The sequence below is a fragment of the Puma concolor genome, chromosome B4, assembly GCF_028749965.1.
Source record: "Puma concolor isolate L17-30 chromosome B4, mPumCon1.1.hap2, whole genome shotgun sequence".
Lineage (NCBI taxonomy): Eukaryota > Metazoa > Chordata > Mammalia > Carnivora > Felidae > Puma > Puma concolor.
This window is the reverse complement of record NC_141673.1, coordinates 42280427-42299926: the sequence shown is the minus strand read 5'-3', so window position 1 is coordinate 42299926 and position 19500 is coordinate 42280427. Positions and strand designations below refer to the sequence as shown.

Sequence of the window (19500 nt, the reverse complement as noted above, 5' to 3'; positions counted from 1 at the left end):
AATATTTTATTGGGGGCTTCTCATGCAGGCACCCTCTGCCTAATGCATACTGAAATTCCAGACTCCCGGGAGGAAAGCATATTGTTTGCACAATCAATCTAGACACAGTGAGCCACCTTATCAATTAGGGAAAGTTTTATTGCAGTGTAGGGAACTGCTAAATGCTAGCCAAGGGCCAGTCTTACAAGTTGGCCTTTCTAAGGATAGCAATCTCAGGTCTGCCATGTTAACTTTTTCTGCACAGTGAAAAAACAAGACAGTAAAAAATGCCCAAGACCAAAGCCACTGTCTTTTTGCAACACAATATCTACAGTGACATTCCATTACCTCTGCCACATTTTATTCATTAGAAGCTAGTTACTACATCTAGGTGACATCGAGGGGAGGGAATTTCATAAGGGTGTGAATACCAGTAGCCAGAGATCATGGAAAGCCATCTTAGATGCTGCCTACAACACTGACCTACTTTCTATTCCTCAAACACCCCCAGGATTATTTCTGCCTTAGAGTCTTTAAATGTAATGTTTCCCCTTTCTGGTATTTTCTTCCCTCATTTAATCCAGGTTTCAGTTTAAATGTCACTTCCTGAGGATACCTTCCCTGATTATCCAATTTAAAATAGCAAACACTCCTTCCTAACAATTTTAATCCTTTTATCCTGATATATATAATATATATATAATATATATTATAATAATTACCATTATATGCAATTATATATTTGTTGACATAGTTGTGCAAATTGCCTGACAAGTAATGATCTTGTCTGTTTTGTTCACTGTTTATACAAAGGTATTGCAATACCTAACACATAGTAAACACTTAAGATTCATTAAATGAATAAATGAGCAGAATTCCAGACCACCCAAATGTAGTATTTCTTAGAGGAAATAAATATAGTTTATACACCAGACTCTTAAGAGTTTGTTTAGTCTGAGTCTACCTCCGAGAAAATAATCAACTTTGGCTAAGGCACAATATTGAGTTCCTAGGTCTGTGGAGCTGAGGACCTATCCTAGATCAAGCTACATCACTGAGATAACGCCAACCTAGTTGTCTGCCCAAGCCCCCAACCACATACCTGTGAGATGCCACCTCTATCTCATTAAGAAGCTCACAATGTACCCCCTTCACAAATATTTAGTTAGGGTCCACCCGTGTCAAGCACTATGCCAGAAAATAAAATCTAATTGTGAACAAGACAGTCTCTGCTTTTAAGAAGCTTAAAGTCTAGTAAAAAGTCTCAGAATAATCAAGCTGTAATTCAGAATATAAGTAGACCATTTCAAAAAGGCATACCGATAAAGGCAATATTAAATATAGTTCTTAAATGTGGATCAAAATCACTAAAGCGTCAGTATATAGTCCAGTATGTAGGGGTGCCTGGGTGGCTAAGTCAGTTAAGCATCCAACTTTGGCTCAGGTCATGATCTTGTGGTTTCTGAGTTCGAGCCCCACGTCAGGGTCTGTGCTGACAGCTTGGAGCCTGGAGCCTGCTTCACATTCTGTGTCTCCGTCTCTCTCTACCCCTCCCCTGCACTCACTCTCTCTCTCTCTCCCAAAACTAAACATTTAAAAAAATATGTAATAAATAAAATTAAATACCTAGATGAAATTAGGGACATGTTGTTAATGACTGTTACTAATAGACCCATTTATTGAGTGCTCTCTGCTAGTCACTGTGCTGGGTACAACGAAATCAACCAAAGTTCTTGGTAGCCAGCAACCAAAGCTAACTCTGGCAGATAACACCAGAAGAGTGTAATCAATGGCTGTTGGTTGCTCATAGAATTGCCTGAAAACCTGGAGAAACAGGCTTTCCGCTGAATTTCCAGGAGTAATGGCAGGCACAACACAGGGCTGATAGAGGAAACTGCTGTCCCTGTCACAAAGCATCGGACGGTATGGTTTGCACTGATGCCAGTTCTGCCCCAGAGGCAGTTTTCATGCAGTCAGGGCTGCCCATGCCAGAGCTGTCTTTGCATCAGACCCCTGCCTGGTCGTCTCCGCTGCAACCACTGCCCTGGCAGCTGTGCCGCTGGTCCTTCCTTCCTGTGCCGTTAACTCCTGCGTCAACAATTAATTACAGCTGCATGATGAAGCCCAGAGTTCCATGTTTACGGCCTCCTTTCAAGGAAACCCAGGAAAACAAGGGTGAGCACTTAACACAGGGTAAGACGATCTTTGCCCCACCCAAACTCATAAATGGGAAGGAACTTCTACAACACAGAATTTAAATGCTGAGAAGCCTAAAAGAATAATAGCATTTCACTCAATCCTCACAACGACTCTGGACATGGGTATCATTTTCCAAAAAGTCAGAGTTGAGGAAATACCGTACCTAAGATCACACAGCTGATGAGTAGCCATGTTGGGACTCAGACTCTGATCTGTTTAGCTCCAAAGCTATATTCTTAACTAAAACCCTGTACTCCCACTAGTTATTTCCTGGAAGTGTGCTTTAAGAAATTGAGACTAGTTTTCTGTATATAAACAGAATATTCCATTGGTCATTCTAAATATAATCATTATTAGCAGTAAAAATTCCCTAAACATATGTTCCTGAATATGATGATAATGTTACTGACAAATAAAACACAGTACATATTTCTTTGCAATTAATTTCTAGTAGTGGTGACAGATTTGTACTGGATTATATACATAGAACTATCCAGACTGCACTGTGGCAAAAGGTACTTGTAAAACAAATAGATGATGTTACCACAATTTCCATAATTACAATGTAACCATGATTTGTGACTAACCATGATTTGAAATAGCCCCAAATTTGGTTGACCTGTGTTGTGACTGAATCCACACCTTAACATTATCCTTTCAGCAATGGAGTGCACTGGCTAACACCGTCTAAGGGCAAGGTCTCCTGGCAGCCATTTGCTTACTCAAGCGTTTTTTGTAAGTGCGATCATCTCATCTCCATCACATACCAGTCGCCGGGTTGTGTTAGGGATCCTGAGATAAACAAGCTGTAGAAGTTACAGTCTAGAAAGGGGAGATAGGTCAGCATGAATAGAGCTTGAGCTCGGGTACTTTCCGTATCTTGCCCAATCCAGTAGTTTATACTGGACTTTTGCTGCCTGTTTTTCAAAGAGCAACCACATGAATGAACTTCATTAAACGTAAGTCACATTACACTCCCCACTCCTGCCTTGGGCTTTGGCACTGTTTCCAATTGCACTTTGAACAACATCCAAACTTCTTACCATAGCTATAAAGAGCGAGGTTGTCCAGCCCCTGCTTACTTCTGCAAACTCAGCAAATACTCTGATTACTTACTCAGTGCCAGGCACAGTGGTCTACTTCCTCATCCTTGACATACAAAACATAGGGTTGTACTTGCCCTTCTCCTTAATTGAAACCTTCTGTCCCTCTGACTTGCCCGTGGGTGCCTTCTTCTTGTCATTCTGGTCTCTGTTCACATGCTGCCTCTTCAAAGAGGCCTTCCCTGGGCCTCTGCCACCACAGCCACACCAAGAACCCGATTTCTGATAACCTTGTTCTACTTTCTTTATAGCAGCTACCACTAAGTGAAATTGTTACTATTATTATTTTAGTTTCTATTTATTTTTTATTTTTTTAATATGAAATTTATTGTCAAATTGGTTTGCATACAGCACCCAGTGCTCATCCCAACAGGAGCCCTCCTCAGTGCCCATCACCCCCCTCCCCTCCTTTCCACCCCCCCCATCAACCCTCAGTTTATTCTCAGTTTTTAAGAGTCTCTTATGGTTTGGCTCCTTCCCTCTGTGTAACTTTTTTTTTCCCCTTTCCCCTCCCCCATGGTCTTCTGTTAAGTTTCTCAGGATCCACATAAGAGTGAAAACATATGGTATCTGTCTTTCTCTGTATGGCTTATTTCACTTAGCATAACACTCTCCAGTTCCATTCACATTGCTACAAAAGGCCATATTTCATTCTTTCTCATTGCCAAGTAGTATTCCATTGTGTATATAAACCACAGTTTCTTTATCCATTCATCAGTTGATGGGCATTTAGGCTCTTTCCATAATTTGGCTATTGTTGAAAATGATGTTACAAACATTGGGGTACAAGTGCCCCTGTGCATCAGCACTCCTGTATCCCTTGGGTAAGTTCCTAGCAGTGCTATTGCTGGGTCATAGGGTAGATCTATTTTTAATTTTTTGAGGAACCTCCACACTGTTTTCCAGAGTGGCTGCACCAGTTTGCATTCCCATAAGTGAAATTATTTTATGCGTTGATTTCTTTACTTATTTTATTTAACTCAGTTGGAATATAAGCTCTCTGATGCCAGGACCTAACTGTCTTGTTAGGTATTTCCTTGGTATATAGAATATTTCCTTGGTATATAGAATGGTACTGTCTTGTTAGGTATTTCCTTGGTATATAGAATATTTCCTTGGTATATAGAATGGTACCTGGCTTATCATACGTGCTCAAAAAATATTTAAAAAAATTTTTAATTGTTTATTTGTTTTTGAGAAAGAGAGAGAGAGAGAGAGATTGTGAGCGGGGGAGGGGGCAAAGAAAGGGGGAGACAGAAGATCTGAAGCAGGCTCTGTGCTGACAGCAGTGAGCCCAATGTGGAGCTCAATCCATTGGACCATGAGATCATGACCTGAGTCGAAGTCAGACGTTTAACTGACTGAGCTACACAGGCACCTCCCCCAAAATATAATTTGAATAAAGCATGGACTACAGTAATCTTTTATCTTCTTTTCCTGCCTTAAATCTTGCTTGCCCTAATTTATCTACCATATTCCACCAGAGTCTTTCTAATTCATAAAACTGATCCCATTACTTCCTTTATGAGTGGCTTGTATGATGAGTTTAAAAACTACTGAATGTGGCCTGGACACAGATAGCCCTGAGATGGTATTATTTATACATATATGTGTGTATATGTGCATGTACTTTATTACATTTTACTTTTATATCCTTTGTACCTCTACTTTTTTACCTCACTATTCTAGTAAATAAGGGGAAAACTCTTTGCCAAATTCATCTTTGTATTAGAGAGCCCAATGGGATACCTGATACTGATGAATTTATTGATGGAATTCACTTATTTGTTTTATTTTTTTCTTAAGTTTATTTATTTATTTTGAGAGAGCGAGAGCAAGGAAGGGACAGACAGAGAGAGGGAGAGAAAGAGAATCTCAAGCAGGCTCTGCACAGACAATGCCGAGTCAGTGCAGATCCTGTTGCGGGGCTTGAACTCACCAACTGGGAGATCATGACCTGAGCTAAAATCAAGAGTCAGATGCTTAACCCACTGAGCCACCCAGGTGCCCCCTGGAATTCACTCATATATTCATGAATTCATTTCAACATTCAAGAAATAGTTGTTAAGCTCCAGGCTGTGCTGTCAACTAAGCACTGTGTTCTGGTCATTGGGGATACAGCAGTGAACCAAAGTCCCTATTTTAAGAAGCTTACATTCTGATAGAGAAACTGGCCATAAAATATTAAACAAGTAATTATATAATATAATATAATGTTGAGAAGGGCTATGTGCCTTGAATAAAATGAAGAAATTCACTTTTTCTGAGGGAATTTTTCTTTATAAAGCAGCTAGATCCCACATGAAAAAATAGACCTTGCCGGGCTTATGGGCAATGAGAAGGAGAAAAAGACCGTGGGCTAAAAGAAGACTGGCAAGCCCCAAATGCAGGAAGGACAGGTGGATTTTCTGAAAGCAAATGCCAAAATTGGCACTGCAGTAGATTTGCTCTGGACTAGTAGCAACGTCGGGGAGGTGGGGCAGAGACTTTTAGGTTAAACTGAGATCCCAAAAGAGAACTTGTGTGGTGCCAGGCCAATCACATTTCTGGATCCCAGCAAAACATCACAAAACCTCTCTGCAGAAGGCATCCCCCCAATATATGCCCTCAACATTAGCTCATGATAAGGTTCAAATCCGAAATTGACACACCACCAGTAAGAGTGTGCAGAAACAACAAACACATTAGACCCAAGGACTATATATATTGAACATCAAACATAGAATGCAAAAGCCATACGTAAAATATTTAAACAAGAAAACAACCGCAAAATTAAGAAACAAGGCTACAAAAATTATTTGGAAAAGAATTAAGCAGATGATTATAATCATTGCAATGAAAACTCAGTGGGTGAGTTAATTAGCAGATTACACATGGCAGAAGAAAGTAGTAGATTGGAAGATAGATTTGGAAAATGCAGCATAGGAGTTTGAAACGATGAAATATTCTCCCGTTTTGTAGGAAAGTCAGTCAATGTAGATAAAATAACACTAATAATAGCAGTCCTTACGTGAATACCTTCTACTTGCTAGGCATATGTAATCTTAATTTTTACAGTGATCTAGGATGTACATACTATTCCTGCTTTACTAGTGAGAAAGTTGAAAGCAGAGCTTGAAATTGAACCTGGTTTGACTCTCAAGCTTGCCATTTTCGGGAAGCATGGCTATGAATTGATTACAGCCAATTTCACTTGTTTTGTTTCTACTATTTTAAAAATGTGCTATTTGCTACTTTTTACTAACATTCAAATAAGTAGTAAAATCAATACTTTTTAAAGTCCCAGCTTTCTCCTTATTTTCACGTTATAAATGGGAAAATAAGTTCACTGAATTTTTGATTCATCAAATTGTTTCACTTGGATGCCTACTTTAAAAAGTAATATAGGTCAGGGGTGTCTGGGTGGCTCAGCCAGTTAAGCGTCCAGCTCTTGGTTTCAGCTCAGGTCAAGATCGCAGGGTTCGTGGGTTCGAGCCCCGTGTCGGGCTCCATGCTGACAATGTGGAACCTGTTTGGGATTTGCTCTCCCTCTCTCTCTTTCTGCCCCTCCCCAACTGCCCCCCCCAATAAATAAATAAATACATAAATACGTAAATACATAAATACATAAATAAACTTTAAAAAAAAAGTAAATTAGGTCATGTCAATGCTCTGCTCAAAATCTTCCATGATAATAAAAGCCAGGGCTTTTACCATTGCATTTAAGGTCCTCATAATCTGGCACCCCTCATTGCTCTCAGCTCTGCTGGCCTCAGAACCTTTGCATTTGCTGTTTTCTCAGACTGTAATATTTTTCTCTCAGATATACACTGGACTCTCACTTCTTCCAGGTTTCTGCTCAAATGTCATTGAATCAGAGGTTTCTTGACCACCCTGTCTAAAAGTAGCATTCCCTCTCTCTCAGCCCATTGCACTTTGTCTCCATGTCCTATCATATTTGTGTATGTAACATTAACTTTACATTATGTGTTCTGTAGTCCTGTTATATGGTTATTTACTTATTTGTAGTCCTGTTATATGGTTATTTACTTATTTGTAGTCCTGTTATATGGTTATTTACTTATTTGCCTGCTCCCACACATTAGCACATTAGAATGTAAACTCCATGAGGACACTAGACAAATGTTTCCTGAAGGAATGAACAATGTGGAAATGTCTAGAGTGAGTTTCTAGGCAACTATTTTTTTTAAGTAGGCTTCTTGCCCAGCACAGAGCACAAAGTGGGGCCTGAACTCACGACCCCAAGATCAAGATCTAAACTGAGATTAAGAGTCTGACGCTTAACCACTTAACCTCTTGAGCCATCCAGGCATCCCAGAGTGAGTTCCTAGGTAACTTTTATCTTCTTAGTGGTTCTCATGGTCTGTCTTTATTAGAATCACCAGGGACATCCTATAAATACAGATTCCTGGGCACAATACTTAGAGATTCCCTGGATCTGAAAGTGAGGATCCAAGAATTTATAGTTATCCTGTATGATCTATTTGTTAATGGTTTGTATTTTTCAATTGATTCCTTTACCAGAAAATTCCTCCATACTCAGTTTAATATGTAGGGCAACCAGAGGTCCTGTTCAGTTGTTTGCATGATTTGATAAGTCTGAAAACTTGGATCGGGTAGTTCTTCTAAGATAAAAATTTCCTCTAGAGATGGTATAATCAGAGGTATGGCAAGAGGGTATCAGTATTAGATATTATTCTTTCAAGTTTTCACACAAACAGCTAGCTAGTAGCAGGAAGGAAAGGTTTCCAGCACTGCCTAAATGGGAAGTTTCTTCTAAATTTTTTCATGCTGCAGAGTCTTGTGTTATGAATACTGAAGCAGTGGCCTATGGACATCACCTGATTGCAGGAAGATCAGAAGCTTGAGGTCTGTGTCTTGGGTCAGTGCAGCATAGTCCAAAAAGAATATTGACTAGCCAAGGTTCCAGTTTCTTCTTTTACTCAGCCACCAACTGTGCCCAAATGATCTTTTGAGGTCTTCATTATCTGCAGTCAACTGAGATGTCATGTTTTATTTGTTTGTTTTGGTTTTGATTTATTTTTAAAAATCTTTATTGATTTTTGAGAGAAAGAGAGAGAGATTATGCGAGCAGGGGAGGGGCAGAGACGGAGACAGAGAATCCCCAGCAGGCCTTGTGCTGTCAGCGCAGAGCCTGATGTGGGGCTCAGTCTCATGATGGTGAGATCATGACCTATGCCAAAACCAAGAGTTGGACACTTAACCACCCAGGTACCATGTTTTAGTTTTGGTTCTGAAAGTCCTATACCCTAGAATCTAGAAAGCAGGGTTAGCATGGAACACCAGAAAATCAGATACCGTAGAAATTGTGGACTGAAAACACTTATTTTAGAATGTCTCTGGATGATAGTTTCTGTGTGTATTATATGCACAATGCTGCCTTTTTTAAAATTATTATTATTAACTTGGGAGAGGCTGATTTTTGCAAAGCCCTTCTTCCTTGAGCATGTTCAGTAATGATTTGATTGGCTATTATAAGTTGGATGAAAATCAAAGGATTTTTTCCCACATATATTTGCAAGGACTAGATAGAAGGATGTACAGGTTGTATCCTGCACAAAGACACCAAGCCTGACAGGATGCAAGTGGAGGCTGACATCAAACTGTGCTCTAGTCATCAAGTTATAGGCCTTGGAAGGGACTGCAATGGCTGAAAGAGATACCAAAGCCTCTCCATAGTCCTGTATTAGACTTCAGTTTAGTATCATCTTGACTCTTGTAGATTTCTATGTAGTAGTGACTAGTTCTACAACCAGACCACCAAAGTGAATAAAAAAGATATCAAAGGAACCAAGAAACATATATAATTACAGTATGTGTATCCTGGCAAAAATATTCCCCCACAAAATGTCCATTGTTTATACTCATTCTCTATTGGTTCAAATTAGATATCAAAGAGTTCATAGTGGGCAGTAACCACATTCACATAATGAGACTGGAAAAATTGGTCAAAAATCAGGTCCTAATTATGGAAATCATGCAGGAGTAAAATATAAATGTAATGAGTGTGGGAAAACCTTTGGTTCTTGTTCATATTTTTTTTATGTAACACCAGAGAATTCATACCCAATTAAGTATGTGGGTATGCAATAAATATGAAAACATGAGGATTTAGTGGAATGGACAATTTCCCATTTGGAGTCAAGATCCTTTAGTAGGATTTTTAGCTTATCAAGAATAAACCCAGTGAGTTTCTGGGGCACCTGGGTGGCTCAGTCGGTTGAGCATCCGACTTTGACTCAGGTCATGATTTCAAGGTTTATGAGTTTAACCCTCTGCTGTCGGCACAGAGCTGCTTCAGACCCTCTGTCCCCTTTTGCCCCTCCCCTGCTTGCACTTTCTCTCCCTCTCAAAAATAAATTAAAAAGAAGAAAAAAAGGAATAAACCCAATGCTTTTTTAATTGCAATTTGATTATACCCAGCAAAATATCACTCAATGATTATTGGTTGAAGTATTGAAGATGAATGTGAAGCCTCTTACCATCTGAGATTTTTGTTTTTCCTAAATGTCTATTGCAGCATAGTCCCTTGACTTTTCTTACATTGTCTTCTATGCCTGGAATTTTCCCCCCATCTCTCCAACTTAAAATTTTAAATGTCAATTTCTTTGTCCCACTGTCTTTGATTTTTCTAAGATGTAGTGACTCTCTTTAGCCCTAATTTCATTCTTTATTCATAAATGTACTTTAGCTCTTGGCACTATAATGGCTTGTTTATGACTTGCTACTCACTAATTTTTATTGTAGCTTTAGTTGTTGTGGGATGAATGGGTATTTTGGCAGTGCTAAGAGAAAATGTTTTCATGTAGTTCAATGTTTTTAGAAACATTTGTAGCTACAATAAAAAATAAGAGTTTAAATCAGTCTTTTTTATTGTGCTCATACTATGTGGAAAACACTACAGAGAATTAGACGGGATCCTTTTCCTTAAAAGAAGTAACAACAGTAACAGTATATAAGACATATAATAAATAACTACAAAATGAGGCAAGAAGAGTGTATTAAGTTGTCAAGAGAAATGCAGGTAAAGTGCTACGGAAGAGCAGGAGAAGGAGACATTACTTCCCACTTCGGGTTGAAGTGGGAGGATTAAATGAAACTATTGGCCTTTTTTGTTTTATGTCCATTTTCTAGTCTTACTGTAATTAGTTTAATAAGTAAATATAATATTGTGATTTATAATAAAAATATATACTGTATTAGGTCTTGCCATTTCTAGCACAAAATCCTTGGAATTTCCTAAATAATGAGAACAATAAAAAATAGGCTTTGTTATGTTAATGAGGTAATTTTGGGAAAGCTGCTAAGAAGGGAGGCTGGTTTCCACTGGAGCCAACCATGTTATTAAAGGGTTGGGACTATCAGTCTCCCCCATCCCCTGCTGACCTCCTAGGAGGGAAGAGAAGCTGGAGGTTGAGTTCAGTCCCCAAAGGCCAATGATTTAATCAATTGCCTATGTAATGAAGCTTCCGTAAAAACCCAAAAGGATAGAGTTCAGAAAGCTACCACGGGGGGCGCCTGGGTGGCGCAGTCGGTTAAGCGTCCGACTTCAGCCAGGTCACGATCTCGCAGTCCGTGAGTTCGAGCCCCGCGTCAGGCTCTGGGCGGATGGCTCGGAGCCTGGAGCCTGTTTCCGATTCTGTGTCTCCCTCTCTCTCTGCCCCTCCCCCGTTCATGCTCTGTCTCTCTCTGTCCCAAAAATAAATTAAAAAAAAAAAAAAAAAAAAAAAGAAAGCTACCACGGTTGGTCAACATGTGGAGATCCCAGGAGAGTAGCACTCTCAGAAAGCATGGAAGCTTCATGCCCTTTCCCCATACTTTGCCCTATGCATTTCTTCCAACTCATTCCTGAGTTATATCCTTTTATAATATACCTGTAATCTAGTGAATAAAATGTTTCTCTGAGTTCTGAGCTGCTCTTGTAAATTAATTGAACCAAAGGAGGGGTCATTAGTTACAGGTAACAACCTGGACTTGCAATTGGCATCTAGAGTTGGAGGAAAGACAGTCTTGTGAGACTGAGCCCTTAACCCATGGGATCTGATGCTATCTCCAGGTAGATGGTGTCATAATTGAGTTGAATTATAGGACACCCTGCTGGTGTTGGAGAATTACTTGATGGTATTGGGAAAATTACCACGCATTGGAATTGGAGGCAGAATCATTAGTGAAAAACAAAGTTAAAATATATGTAACAACAGGGGACGCTTTGAAACTTGGAGAAAATAAAAGAATATTCCTGAACATTTAAGCAAAATTTAATGAGTTTTCTATAAGAATACCATCATTACAACCTTTGTTAGCACCTGATCGTCTTCGTTAATTTGTAAATTTCTGTGGGTAAAAATGACATCGTTATATACTTGTCTACATCAGGACATAAAATTTTAGGCATCAGTAAATTAAGCAAGCATGATAACATTGTAAACATTTTATCAGTTAAGGTTTAAAGGAGTCTTTATAAACGTGAAAGCTTTACAGCTTTCTGTAAGATATAATGCCCTATTAAAGTAGTGAAAAAGGAAGTAATGGAAAAAGTTATGGACTACATTATCAGAGAAGAGCTATTTACTTTAAAAGCTTCAAGAAATGAATGTAGAACTTGGTATACATGGTATATTTGACCTGAATGTAAATTTTACATGGGGGAAAAAAGCAAGGTTATCCTCAAATGAAATTTCCAGTTTTCTTTTGAGAGTAAAATTGAGAGAAATCATGTAATGAATGAAATCAGTTGTGGTAGACAGGCTAGCTGGGCACTTAGCTAGACATTTCCCCGTCTCCCTTGCAGTTAGTTGCAGGTGGGTGACTGAGTTCTAGCCAATAAAATGTGAATCGAAGTGATGTATGCCACCTCCAGAACTGGCCCATAAGACTCCCCCTCACCCCGTGGTCTTTTCCTTTTCTGTAGTTTGATGGAGATGAACACTAGTTTGGAAGTCATGTGTTGAAGATGAAAGACATAAGATGGGCTGGCTCTTAAAGGAGAGTCATCAGCTATCAGAAGCAATCATTTTGGGCTTCATGCACATGTGAAATAAATTTTTATTGTGTTTAAGCTAACATTTTGAGGTTTGTTTATTACTAGCAGTGGCTAGTTTTACCTTGACCAGTATAAAAGGGGTCTGTAAATCATTTCTTACTCACAGTGTCACACTTCTAACTAGATTAGCCTACAGGCTTCCCAACAAAAATGACTGCTATATCCCGCCTTTATCTGTCAATGCAACCCATCCCCAGTATTGACCTAGGTCTTGGCTAAAGGTGTAATTGGATAGGCTATATTTAATACCATGAGGTCTTGAATCAGTTAGCCTAAGTTGAATCCCATCTCTGCAACTTACTAACTGTATGGCCTTAGGCATGTTATTTAGCTTTTCTATTCCTCAATTTCCTCGTCCATTAAATGAGGATAATAACTCTACCTTAGAGTTTGTTGTGAAGATTAAACAGGTGTTATAAGAAAATCTCTCAGAATAAGGTTCCCATGGAGTGTTTAGTAATTAGGTTAGCTATTATTGAGATCCTGTGGGGAAATATATCCTTGCATTTGTGTGCTTCCCCCCGCCTTTGGGGTTCTCCTTTTGTCTTTGTATTTCTCTTTTTGGAGTCTCCTCTTTTTGAACTCCATTTAAGAGTTTCTGTGAATTAATGCTCATGGAACTCCATGTGGCTAGTGCCATAAACTGGACATGGGGGAGTGCATCCTGTCCTCCTGGTCCATGGGAAAGGAGACCAACCTCTCCCAGGCCTTCTTCCAATCCAGGCATAAGGAATAATCTTGATTCAGCTTGAGTACTAAATTCCATTGGAGCTTACATACACAGCTCCAGAAAGAAATACTGAATGATTTTGCAACCTAATGGTGGTTGCTGTGGCTTTGGGAAGTAGCTAGCCCAGGATACCAGATTTTGGGCATTTCACTGTCTCTCTCTGCCTGGAAGATATGACTACCATGCAGAGATATCAGTTTCAACCTTGGTGATCTCAACTTCAAGGGGTTAGACAAAAACATTATCTTAATGAAAGGGAATAGTTGATATCAGTTGAACATTTACTGTGTGCCAGCTACTGCTCTTAAGAATTTTATACTCTTCTGCATTGCTTGAGATAAATAGGAGTGTTTTCTTCTCCTAATTCATATCTTTCCCAATGTTCTCTGTACACATCACTACTATTGATCCAGGTGTTCATATCAAAATCCTGAAGATGTCCTCAATTCCTTACTTTCATCATACCTTAGATGCATCAGCAAGTCTTATAGGCTCTACCTACAAAATATATAATTTCACAATTTCTTAGTTTTTTGTGGTTCCCACTCTATCTCTTACCTAATCTACTGCTGTAGCCATTTAACTGTTCTACTTCTTCCATTTATCAACTAGAGTGCATTCTCTATGTAGAAATGAGAGTGACCCTGCTATAAAGTGTAAGACACATTGTATCCCATCATTCATCCTTCTTACTCTCCTAGTGGCCTCCAGCATCCATTCCAGTCTTCCAGTGTGCTTTCTCATACTGCAGGGAGTGGAAAACTAAAAGGCAAGTTTCTTAGACTCTGTTGCAGACTTGGACACATAGGACAGATTAGGAGGGTGGAGGGGCAGTAGAGTCATGTTCTGGCTGCTTGGACTGTGGTCACAGAGACCATGCTTGAATTGGTGTGGGTGTTAAGAGATGGTTGTGGTAGCAGCAATGAAGGCTACCTGTTTCCTGGGGGTCACAGCCACAGCATCTGTTCTTGAAATTGTCAGTTCCTTTGCAAAATCTTGATTGCCCATCTTTCTGATAGTGACAGAGGTAGTAGCTTTTCTGGCAAGCTCCTTTGGGGGTAGTGTTCTGAATCTCATTCCTAAAGATCAGCTTACAGCTTGCTTTATAGCCTTTTTAATGGTTTTATAAGCACCCAAATCCCGTTCTCATTAAATAATGACAGTATTTTCTTTTTCCTGTGACTGAAACTTAACTGATACACTTCTAATCACACTTAGAGTCAATCTAAAGCCCTTACCAAGACCTACAAGCCCTGGATGATCTGGCCCTTAGCTACTCTCTCCCACCGACTCCACTTAAACCACACTGGACTTTTGCACTGTGCTCTTAGTTTGCCCTTACTTAGGGCTTTTGCACCTACTATTCTTATTCCCCTAGATCTATAGCATGACTCATTCACTTTTTTTCATGTCTCTGCTCAAACACCACTTCTTTAGAGAGGTCTTTTCTGACTACCTAACTAAAATATTGCTCTGTCACTCTCGTCTCTTTATCTTCCTTTATTATTTTTTCATTATACTTAATATCTACCATTATAGTATATATTTGGTTAAAGTGTGTCTGACCCACTGGAAAATAAACTCTCGGTTTTGCTAATTGCTCTATCCTCAAGAGAGTCAAATGATTCTTGGCAAACAGTAAGTATTTCATAAATATTTTCTGTACAGGTTCCCATTTTACAGATGAGGAGACTTGAGGCAAAGAGTGATCAAGTAACTTGTCCAAGCTCATACAGGAGTGGAAGCCTGATGTGGGAGCATTTAATATCCTCTCAAGCAGGATACCACACTGCCTGTCCAGCATAGCTTGCCTCCAGTCAAGTGCTTGCAGACCCATCTGAAGAAAGACCAATAACACACTGTTGGGGGATAGAAGGCAGGTACAGCAAAAAGGTTGAAAAAGAAAGGGAACAAAAATGCTTAAGGATTTGCCTGTCCAAGAGAGGGATGTCCTGACCCACAAACACAACTGCCTGCCTGTGAGGCAGGCACATCTCTGGGGTGGGGGCCAGGTGGCAAAAACAGAAAAAGAGAGATGGCTCAGTGCCCTGTGGGACCATCCAGCTAACTCCCCAGCTGAGCCTGATTCTAAAACCACCATTCCTTTGCTTTCTAGTCTCCAAATATACTGAAATGGCTTCAAAATTACCCTACCCCACTCAGCACCTAGACACTGTCTAGGTTGTTGTGGATTGTTCAGTACTACAAGGGCTGATCTTTACTCTTCTTTATTCGTTTTTCCTTTTTAAAAACTTTTCTTTCGTTTTTCTTTTTTGTTCTCTCCTTATAATTTCATGAATAAAAGCAGTTCAATGCTAATTTTACAACATATTAAAGTTCAAAAATAACGAAAGAGTTAACTTGTTCACATTTCCACTTCAGGCCACCAGAGAGGGATGTTGATGGTTTTGTATCATCAGTCCCTTTTGTCACTAGCTGAGGGTCAGGATCTCCATCACTTTCTCTCGCATGAAACCTTATTGTATCTTTCTGGGAGTCACTCTAGCTTGGCGGAAGTTCTGGAATCAGACAATCCTCGGTTCAAATACTGGCCTACAAGTTTCTTACTTCTCTCAGCCTGATTCCTTATCTGTGAAATCAGAACCAAAATATCTTCCTTGGGGGCACCTGGCTGGCTCAGCTTGTAGAGCATGTGACTCTTGATCTCGAGGTCATGAGTTCAAGCCCCACTAATGGCGTGGACCCTACTTAAAAAAAAAAAAGTTAGGGGCTCCTGGGTCGCTGAGTCGGTAAGTGACTGACTTTGGCTCAGGTCATGATCTTGTGGTTAATGAGTTTGAGCCCCATGTCCGGCTCTGTGCTGACAGCTCGGAGCCTGGAGTCTGCTTTGGATTTTGTGCCTCCCTCTTTCTTTGTCTCTCTCCCTTTCTCAAAAATAAGTAAACATTAAAAAAAATTTTTTTAAATGCTTAAAAAAAAGTTAACAAAATCTTCCGTGTTGAGATTTGTATCAGAGATAATGTACATAAAGAACCTGGCACAAGTAATAAAATATAAACTACCAAAGGAAAACAAGCATTTTTCTCTTTTTCCTCCACGTTAAAGCATAACATGAAACGATTCTTCCTGTGATTGCACATGGAATTAATTTGCACATTTCAGTTCCTGAACCATACGTGCTTTCTACTGGAGATTATACATACTTAAAAAATTTTTGTTCAAGTGCGTGTTGCAAGATATTTCTCTTAAATATGTTTTAAATTGATATTCTATTTTCTTTTGTACCTGAATTTTCTGAAAGCAAGACTTTTGTAAAAATAAGATCATTTTTGGTCTGAATTTTAATTTTAGCATGTAACACTGTGCTAGTATAATCCATTTATATTTAGACTGAAAAACTCCACTATTGTTTTCTCCCAGAATGAAGGCAGATTAGTGAAAATAATATTATATTGGGAGCAATAGTATTCTGATGCTCCATGCTGACGTTAGTGCCTTCCTTATATATTTTTTTATTGTAAATGCTCGACACTTAGGATGCAGGGCAATGGACACTCTTAAACATTCTGATGGAAGTATTAACTGAAGCAAGCGTCTTGGGAGCTACTTGCCTTAAGAGGGTTCTTTAAAAGTTTATACCCTTGATTTCAATAATTCCACTTACAGGAATTTATTCTAAGAAAATAATCAGGGTATGGTCAAGTATTTTTTGAACAAGGACATTCATCAAAGCATCACTTAAAAGTAAAAAAGAATTATAAGCACCCTAAATGCTTAACAATAGAAGAATAATTAAATAAGATAAATATTATATGTCCATAAAAATCATTTTGGTCCTGGAACATTTTAGAATATAAGTTTAAGAAACAAAACAATATATGATTATATAGGGCTGTAATATCTGTAACAATATAAAGTTATATATATATATATATATATATGCGCCACAATCCCAATTTTGTAAAGAAATAACTACACATATAATGCATTGAAAAGTGAATGACAAAAAATACAGGAAAATGTTAATAGTACTCATACCTGGGTGGTAGAAATTTTATTTTTTCTTTGTCATTTTCTGTATTTTGCTAATTCCCTACAATAAAAGCATATTATTTTGATAGGAAAAGAGTTATAAAGCAGAACAAAAAATAAATGTAAGGGATTTCATTTAACCCTTAACTAGAATTTAAAGCATCAAGTAGCAGGGTAGAGTGCCCCCAAGCTGCATGTAAGTCCTGCTCTCGCTGCAACTGCTTCTCATCATATCTTTCTGTGAGAAGGTAACTGGTTCTTGATATTATCAAGTCTGAGGCAAGATGAGTAAGGCAAGAGGGCACACGGAGTGCCCAAGAATGCCCAGTGAGTGCTGGCCTCTTCCACGCTTAATGCCCTAGAGAGAGCCATTCCTTACCCTGTATACCCAATTAAACAGTCTGTGTTCATATCTTCTGCTATAGACTGAATATGTTCCCCCCCAGATTCAGTTGTTGAAAAGTACTATCAAATGTGGTATTATTAGGAAGTGGGGCCCTTGGGAGGTGATTAAGTCATGGCGGTGGAGTCCTTGTGAATGAGATCAGTGCTGCTCAAAAAAACCCTCAGATAGCTGGCTCCCTTGCCCTTCCGCCATGTGAGGATGCAGCAAGGAGATGGCCAGGAAGCAGGTTCTCTCCAGACACCAAATCTGCCAGCACCTTGATCTTGGACTTCAGTTTCTAGAACGGAAATAAATTTCTGTTTTTTATAAGCTACCCAGGCTATGATATTCTTTTATAGCAGCCCTAATGATGAGCTAAGACATTTTCTCTCTCTCCTTCCTGGCACTTGCAGTTTCCCTGAGATCCACTAGTGTCAGCCAACTGCACTAGGCACCAGAAATATGAAACTATACCTGCTGCCTTCTTGGAGTTTGGGAGAGAGAAACAGAGAAGAAAGAGTAGAGCGAGGTGCTGACTACCACAAAGAGGCCGACCCCGGCGTCCTACAAGGGCTCAGAAGACATCTGAGCCCTGCCCATAGTTACCAGGGAAGGCTTCCTGGAAGAGTTTATTTATATTCCAGATTTACTCCAAATGCACGCATCTCTGACCCCTGAAGCCCCACAACATAGCTTAAAAATTCTTGAACTTGTCTTTAGTCAATTCCATCTCGCAATCTGCTTAGCGACTTCTGAACCTTCACCCTCTTCCCTGACATAGCTCACAGCCTTCTTAGCCTCAGCAGTCAAACCTGTATTTCCAGAAAAACGTGCATTCTTCTTCTTGTTTACCACTCAGAATTACATAATTGCCACCTTTCCACTTTTGCCTTTGCTACCAAGAAACTCAGAATTAAAATTTAGACTTCAATTATTCTTAGAGTGTTATACCAGATTCCCTGCCTTCTAAATGAATTATGGTTTTTAATAACAATGATACCACTGTTTCATTAGTAAGACTGAGACCATCATATGTCAACTATCTCTACTTTTTTCCAAACCCACTACTTTCCTGTATTTGTACTTTCCTTCCTGTCCTCTAGTCTCAGGGGAATGCACTCAACTATATGAGCCCTGCAAGTGAACTCTGATGGAGTTTCTTGACTTGGTTTCCTGGCCTCTCTAGTCACCTTGCTATGTGACTAATTCTTGCTATGTGCTATGTGACTAATTTGTGTGTCTATAGACACACAAATAACTTCTGTCCAGTGGAAAGACAGACAGCCCCTCTCTTCCCTACCGCCCAACTCCACCACCCCCAATTCCATGGAAAAAAGCCAGTTTTGCAGTCATTTGTTAAATTCATTTCAATATTCTTTTACTCCACATAAATTTGTGGATCTCTGACTGAAGATTGGTTGTAACATTACAGTTTCCTCATTAATATAATGTAATCCAATATTATTAATATAATAATCTTTACCTGTCTTCACTTCGTATCTATATGAGAGTTTTGATTTTACTCTTTTTGAAAATTATTCTTACCATGTAGATAAGCTTTTGAAAGATGAAGTCTGTATTTTCGAGTTCCACTTTCTCACTTTCGAATCACCCATTTAAATCTATCTTCTGCATCCTACCCCACATAAAATGTATACATACGCTCATCAACCCTATACTGAAACCATTCTGAAAAAGATCAGACAAGGTGAACATTTTTCAGTCTTGTAATTTGCTGCATTGATAGTGTTAGATCTAAGTGATGTTTACCGGTGGGAAAGTCTATCTCAGGACCTCATTTGTACAACCAAAGCATCTGTTCCAGCACAGATGTTTCTGACCTTGGTTTCAGTAATTTACATGATTCTTTCTTTCTTCTTTTTTAATTCTGGAGGAAGAAGCTGGGATAAAACAGTACAGATGTCAGTGTAACCACAACTCCCTCTTTCTGTCCCTCTTTCTGTGCTTATAAAATTGCCTCATCCTGTTAGGGAGAACTGCCCCAGCTATGCAGCTGAACAACACTAAAGCTTTATGCCTTTGAAAA

At 39.2% G+C, this 19500-nt stretch overlaps 1 long non-coding RNA gene across 5 annotated transcripts in view; it reads left to right on the top strand.

The window, feature by feature from the left end:
- Positions 1 to 19500, top strand: part of LOC147579027 (uncharacterized) — a 166505-nt gene that overhangs the window by 94245 nt on the left and 52760 nt on the right. The window contains exon 4 of one of the 5 annotated variants that reach the window (XR_015253479.1): positions 14744 to 14955. The exons of the other annotated variants lie outside the window; for them this stretch is intronic. This is a non-coding gene — a long non-coding RNA (uncharacterized LOC147579027). The remainder of the gene's footprint in view (positions 1 to 14743; positions 14956 to 19500) is intronic. 5 annotated transcript variants of the gene reach the window in all.